General features: G+C 39.1%; 1 protein-coding gene across 1 annotated transcript in view; it reads right to left on the bottom strand.

The window, feature by feature from the left end:
• The window catches only part of LOC143019597 (uncharacterized), a 53,376-nt gene that overhangs the window by 35,950 nt on the left and 9,926 nt on the right, over window positions 1–7,500 (bottom strand). The window lies entirely within an intron of this gene.

Raw genomic sequence — 7,500 nt, forward strand, 5'->3', positions numbered from 1 at the left:
TTTAAGGCCTATGTTGTACAACTCCCATATTATCTTTTTATGTGGCACCTTGTCGAAGGCCTTTTCCAAATCCATGTATACATAATCCACCCAACCCTTTCTCTCATACAGCACATCAGTCAATCTGGGATAAAAACTGTGCAGGTTGGTTATACAAGATTTTCCGAAATCCAAAATGACCGTCTATCAAGATTCCTCTCCGAAATATTTGACCCGTCTTTTACAATCTGTTCAGACATTTTTCTCTATCATACTGGTCAAGGAACCCAGCCAGTAATTCAGCGGTATCTGTTTCCTCCTCTGAAGTTTAGGACTACATTAGCACATTTCCAGTCCAATGGTACATTCCCATTTTCCACAAAATATGGAGCAGCATGTAATAACATTATGTATTTTATCCAATGTTCTCTGCACTCACTATCCAGAATGACATCCCATCTGGCCCTGAGGCTTTTCTCATTTCTAGTTTCTCGAGTAGTTTATGCACTTCAGATACTTCTACTGTTGTATTGTTTAGAACATCTTCCTTGTTTTCTCCCTTTTCTTCCCTAAATTCAGCCATCCTCACTGGATACTGATTAGTGTCTTTTACTTATTCTTTCAACTTGTTTTCCCATTCCTTCATACACTACTCCTTTAATATTTGAGTTGGGCATTTCTCTATGTTCTAGCTTAGTACTCACATATCTGAAGAGCATCTCAGGATGATCCTTGCACCTATTACTTACATCCTTCTCCAAGTCATTTTTTTTTCTTATATATTTATTTTTGGCTCTTTAGTATATTTTTTTCCTTTTTGATTTTTCTATCTCGCCATCCATCTCTCATTATTTAAACATTCCAATTCCTCACTTGTAAGTCCTATATTCATTATCTCGGCCATTGCTTTTCACATTTTTTGGTTATCCTACCTTGATGCATCTTCTCACTGCCATCATCACACCTCCTCTAAATGTTCCCCTCTTGTCCCTCCTACATATGCTATAGTTTCCCTCGCCTACCTGAACATCAGCAATGCCACTGAGTTTGGTTTCCATAAAGCACATTATGTCTGATTCTTTCTCCCATAGTCACTCATCTCTAATTCTGGTGATATCAGTCCGTCTAGGCTCTGAAGGTTATTTATATTTTCTTTTCATTTTTCCTTCTTTCTCCTCTGGATCTTTTTTTTAAGAAGCCACCTCCTCTTACTCTGATCTCTTCCTCTTCAATAAACATCTATCCTCCTCTATTCATTCATTCCGTTTTAATCTGATAAGTTTCTACCTACTTTCTTGTTTTCTGTTTTCCTCTGTTTCATCGTTCCTTACCGAGACAAGTTTAATTTGTCTATATTTGCTAGTTCCTGTGTTTTATTCACTAGCAAACTCACTGTGTTTGGTGATTTGAATTTATCTTTCATTGGTCTAGCACATCCTTATCTACATCTGCCTAACGTGAGCATTTTATTTCTTCAGGCCCGCCTTCCTCACTGTTCATTATTACTTGTACTAATTCTTTTGCTTTGTATTCCTTTTATTTTTCCTTTTCTTTACTGGTAAAAGCTTTTTATAACCTACCACAATATAAGTTCGGTTGTCTACTATTCAAAAGTATCCTCATCATCCCTTTAACACATATTCCTTTTTCTTTTCATTATTCCATAATTTCTCTAAATTTGACTTGATCATTTCGTAACTATGACCACCCTCTCTGTCTTTGATATAACATTTTCTCTATTGTCCCTAACCTTCTCTCTTTTTTTTTTCAAGCTATCATCCATCTTCGTTCTCTTTTCCTTCAACTTTTTAAACTCCCTTTTATATATATTTTAAATTGTCATTTTGCCCAATTTCCTTTGCAATTACTCTATTATCATTTAACCAGTCGTACGATTCTATAGTGTTTTCATTTCGTTCTTAGTCTCTGCCATATCTTCCAGAAGTCTTTAACTTATCTTTCTTTGTAGACATTCTTTCTTTATTCACCTATATTCTATAGCTCATTTATGAATCTTCTGTAGTCACTAACTTGTTCCTATCCATTGTCAATATGCAGTTCACTATTTCCTTATTTATGGTCGCAATAACGTTAAATTACATTCCAGTTTAAGGTCTTACTTACCTTCCACTATATGGTTTTCTGTGGTATCAATTTATACTAATTTAAGATCAGGAAGGGCAAAATTTCTTAGATGTGGTGCAGCATAATTTCCTAAAACAAATGATTACCGATCCTACGAGAGGAAAAGAATACTCTCGACTTACTTTTAACGAATAAAGACCACCTAACGAGAAACGTAAAAGTGGGAGATGGTCTATTTCTAGCGATCATCAGGAAATAAGATTTAATATTATTTGGGAAAAATTACATAGTACGAATAACGTTCTAGTATCGGACTTCAGGAGACCAAATTTTGACGAGAAAGTATTTGAGACATTTGGTCACTTACGAGATCGACCCAGGGGGCTGTGAGGGGATGACAAATGGACAGTTCGGACGTCATTAGCGCAATCAGGTGTCGGGTCACGGATATATGCGTACCTTGGGTCAGGTCACTTACAAGAGCGAGTTAAGCGATTTGGATGAAATGTACAGTGATAGGTTTATTTCTAAATGCACAAAATAAATTCATTCCCCTCAAGTCAATACAGAAGAATAGTAATACTTCCAAATGGATGACGGCCAGGCTGAAATTTGAGATCGGAGTGAAAAGAGGGCTTTACGCAATAATAATCATAATAATAAAACGGGGAACACCTTAGATCCAAATAATATAGCACGACTGGAAAGAACAGGCGCACAGCAAAACGTAACTAACGACGAAAAAATGAGGAAAAAATGAGTGAGGCATTTAACAAATATTTTCTCTCGGTGTTTACTAAGGAGAGGTTAGATAAGGACTGCGATCTAATTTTCAGTGGGATGAAGAAAGTAGACTATCTAATATCAGCATTAGTAAGGTAGAAGTAGTCAAAAAGATTGAAAGACTATAAAGCTATAAAAACCCCGGGTTCAGACAAAAAAAAATCCAAGTGTGCTTAAAGAGTTTAAATTTGAAATCTGCGATGAGTTGACAGAAATATTTAATAAGTCGGTAGACACTGGTTAGGTGCCTATTGCTTGGGGGGCAGGCAAACGTTGTTTCTGTTTTCAAAAAGGGAGATAAGTCGTCTATATGCAACTAAAGGCCATTTTGACATCAGTTATAGGTAAAATGCTTGAGTCAATAATAGTTAATAGACTATGTGTATAAACGACTTGTACAATGGGATTAATAGTGATGTTAGTAAGTTTGCGGGCGACACTAAAAAAGACGCCTAATTAGGTCAGGAGACGGCGCCTCGATTCTTCAGGATGATCTTAACAAATTGTTCACATGATCGGTGAAATGGCAAATGGACCTCAGTCTCAAAGAGCAGCGCGTTTAACATAGGGCTGCACAACCCCGAAAACAGATATAGCTTAGATAACACGTTTTTAGAGAAAACTGAGTGCGTGAGAGACTTGGGGAGTTCTAGTGAGTCCGGACCTTAAATCCAGGAAACAGAGCATTAGCTCCAGGAATAAAGCTAACAGAGCATTAGGTTTCATTGCTAGGACGGTTACGAATAGAAGTTCAGAGGGAATTGTCAGACTCTATGTAGTGTTAGACCCATTCTTGACTATGCGGTACAGTTTTGGTCTCCGTCCTATATAATGGACATCAATTCACTAGTCAGTACAGTGGAGAATGACCAAAATGACACTAGGGCTCTGAAATTTACTTTGCGAAGAGAGGCCTAAGCACTTTAATTTACACTCTCTGGAAAGACGCAGAGTGCGAGGTGATCTAATAGAGGTGTTCAAGTGGATCAAAGGCTTTAACAAGGGTGACGCAAACAAGGTCATCATATTAAGACAACAGGGCAGGTCACCAAGCTGTTGATTTAAATTGGACAATTTTAGATTTAAGGAGGAAATAAGAAATAATTGGTTTTCTAATAGGGTGGTCAACGAATGGAATAAACTTGGTAACCATGTAGTGAGAGCTAAAACTATGGATGGGGATGACAGGTGGTAATGGACATGGAACTGCCTAGTGTAGGCCTTATGGTTTCTTGCAGTCTCCTTCATTCTTATGTTAATCTCACAAACCTTTGCAATTGCTACTCTGAACTGGTTTTCTTCGTGTGTGTATGTGTGTGTGTGTGTGTGTGTGTGTGTGTGTGTGTGTGTGTGTGTGTGTGTGTGTGTGTGTGTGTGTGTGTGTGTGTGTGTGTGTGAGTGCGTTTTGGTGTCTTAAACACTACAGAGGTAGAATGAAAGATGCAAAATGTATTTTCTGTGTTGAAATCAATTCACTCCAGCAACTTCATGACGAGTTTAGTATTGAAGTATTTTTTCCAGGTCGTATTACCTCAGTCCAGCTCCCTACTTTACATATGAAATATGTCATTCTATTGTAAGCTTGAAGTTTACATTTTGCATCTGAAAATGCTAATACGCACGGGAACAGTTAGCTGCGCAAGTTGAGCTCGAAATACAAGCAATATTTGTGCATTTGGGCAGCTCCTGGAGCGCGCAGGTGACAAGGATTCCACAGAAGAAAAAGAAATAGAAAAAAATTACGATCACAAATGCTGTTCTAGCTGACCTCTAAGATTTCAGAGCTGATTCAGTTCCTCACATTTTGGGACGTTTTGTGTTTCAGACGTTTTCCCTGGTCAGAATAATCTAGAATATGTGCAACAGCCTTTCCTGACTTCTTCCTAGCAAGGTTCATCAGTTTACACTGCATCGTGATGCGCAACAATTCCCACGTGGTGAATGTCCTCACTCTATGAACGTGTCAGCAGACCACCTGTGGAGTCGCATCCAGGGGAGCTGTGATTGACGCACATGGCTGTCAGGTCTGTCAGTATGAAGGCTTTATGAATGAGAAATGGCCTGGTCATTGGCTTTCCTGGCGACTTGGAGGACGGAATTTCCGAACACCCTTCCACAGTTTTGGATAGAATTTGGGAATCATAATACCCAAGTTAGGTCATTCAAAACTGTTCATGCCAACAAGCGAAACCTCTGATTTACAAGACACGTTTTTTTCCATGAAAGCTATCAATTCGTTGACTTGGTTCTGTCTTGAGAGAGGACCCGCGGCCCCAAAGAAACCTCCCACGTCCACTTGTTCAGTCTATCAGTCACTCAGTGACAAGATTTTGTCTTGCTCTCTGGATGGAGTGAGTGAAGGCCAATGAAGTATTATATATTATGTGTCTTGTGTGTGGTTTTGTGCAACGGTAATGTGTAGCCAGGTAGATTCCTTATTGGCAGTCTCTTGATCCTGGGTGGTGACCTAAACGGAGCGATTCTTGCTTCTCTTGGGAATAATGTCTCTGCCGAGTTGATATCTAGGATAGTTTAGCGAAGTATAGAGTTTAGCAGTATAACAGAATGTTGTTTTGTGACGCAAGTGTTGTGAGCTTCTGTATTGATGTAGTGCTAGGTTCTGGGACAGACTAATATACTGAGGTTGCCTTATGTTGCGTTCAGTGGGCTGTGCTTGTGTCACATGGTGGGAGGATTGGGAAGCTTCAAGGGCTCTTGCGTGGGACTGTGTGTTTATTATTCTTATGTGGTGCTCTATGGAAAAAATGGTTGCTGCGCTAAGGGGGAAAATTGATTGCAATGTTGCACTGACGGTGCTATTCTAGTGCATTGAATACTACTACACCAAGAGTATGGATGGTGGCTTAGAGCGCTTTCTTGTAGATGGTGGCACCTAAACAAGTTTACAGTATTCGACACATACAAAAAAAAAGAGACCTATCATACTATTTGTTATGTCCTCATGGGTAAATACTTGCAAGTGAGGTTCTGTGCCTGTAGTGAATATGGACATGCCAAAAGTAGCGTTCACCATTAATGAGAATCAATTAAATTTGCCCACAGCCCTATGAAATAAGAACAAACAGTAACCTGACTATGGTGAAATAAAAGGGGTCAATGTCTCCTTCACGCTGATTATGTTGCCAATAAGGGCCCGATTTTTAAGCAATTATCTTTCCCCAAGGAGAGTCCCCCATGACATGTGTGGGGGAGGCTTAGTGACGGGACATAGTATGCCAGCCCAAGGATATCGTTCACCGGTAAACAGTTGAGGCGTCGTAAGCGAAGCAAACTAACAACCTAAAAATAAATGGGTTATTTTTGGCTTTGACTAGACGAAAATGTCCTAGAGGAAGTTAGTAACAGCACGAATTTGTAAGAATGACACCATCCAGCGTGACGTCACTGATGTTCCTATACTCATGCAACGATGAGTGAGCAGGAAACAGTGAAGGGTTCAGTAAGTTACTCATTTCCATGCAAGAACACGAAAGCTAGTCCGAAATTTACCTCACAGCTATTAAGAAAATATGTCTACGTAGTGCTGTATATATATTAAGTGTGACATGCTAAAACAAAATGCGGTAAGGTGAGTATATATTTTGTGTATTCACTTTGAAGACAAACCATTGCAATTATTTCTGACTTCTTCCTATGTATAAATGTAAAGTTGACAGCAGCAATGCTAATATGATAAGTCGAAATATGAGGATATTCTATAAAACGATGAAAATACTATATATCTTTTCATAAACAAACAAAAAATTGCAACTTAATGATGTCTATTAGGTGTGCACATTTAAGTCGTCTTCCATTTGCACAATTCTGAATTTCTACGGAACTGAGTATAAACATAAACCACGCAAATGCTGTACATCCACATCGTGCAGACAGATCACGACTTTTCTTTGAGGTGGAGATATTCCGCTACAAACAATACTTACGATAAATTGTTCTTCAACATAACAACACAGGAGACTGACTTATGTGGACCTATTTCACCTGACACAATTACTGGCTGCAGACATGCCCCATTATCTTGACTTCATGGTAACTATAGCACACGTATTGCCTTCGGAGGACTGAAAAGGACATCTTGTTAGCTGGGTTCTAGTTGCATCTACGAGCTAGATAGTCTGCTTAACAAAATATTGCCTTTGAAGGATTGTAAAGGGCATGTTTGTAAGATAGTCATAAAACCCACCTTTCAAAAGTTAAATAGCAGAATAAGTACTAAAGTGATCGTATCCTATTCCTAAATCATCTTATTTGGGGGATTACTATGCCCATGACAGATACTTCTCCAAAGACTGGACGCATGGTATTTTTCATGCCCAGTGGTAAATTAATTATCCAACATCCGTCATGAGTTCACTCTTTAGATGTTGAGAAGTTGTATAATCCCACCTTGCCACAATTTCTTGAGATTATATTTTTTACGCCACCTTACTGAATGTATTCGGTCTAGGCCCGTATATCAACAGTGTGCCCAGTGGACCACGGCACCATTATGACGGTACCCCATATATCTATGAGGAAATTCCTTGTTCACCACTTGGGTCGTGCCGGTTAGCAGTGGGCTCCTGGTACTGTGAGTGCGAGCTCAACTCCCATCCCGCAATAAGTACTCTATTTCTATCGCCTTGGGTCTCC

This window comes from Oratosquilla oratoria, chromosome 37 (assembly GCF_046742065.1).
Source record: "Oratosquilla oratoria isolate Oo_2021 chromosome 37, ASM4674206v1, whole genome shotgun sequence".
Classification (NCBI taxonomy): domain Eukaryota; kingdom Metazoa; phylum Arthropoda; class Malacostraca; order Stomatopoda; family Squillidae; genus Oratosquilla; species Oratosquilla oratoria.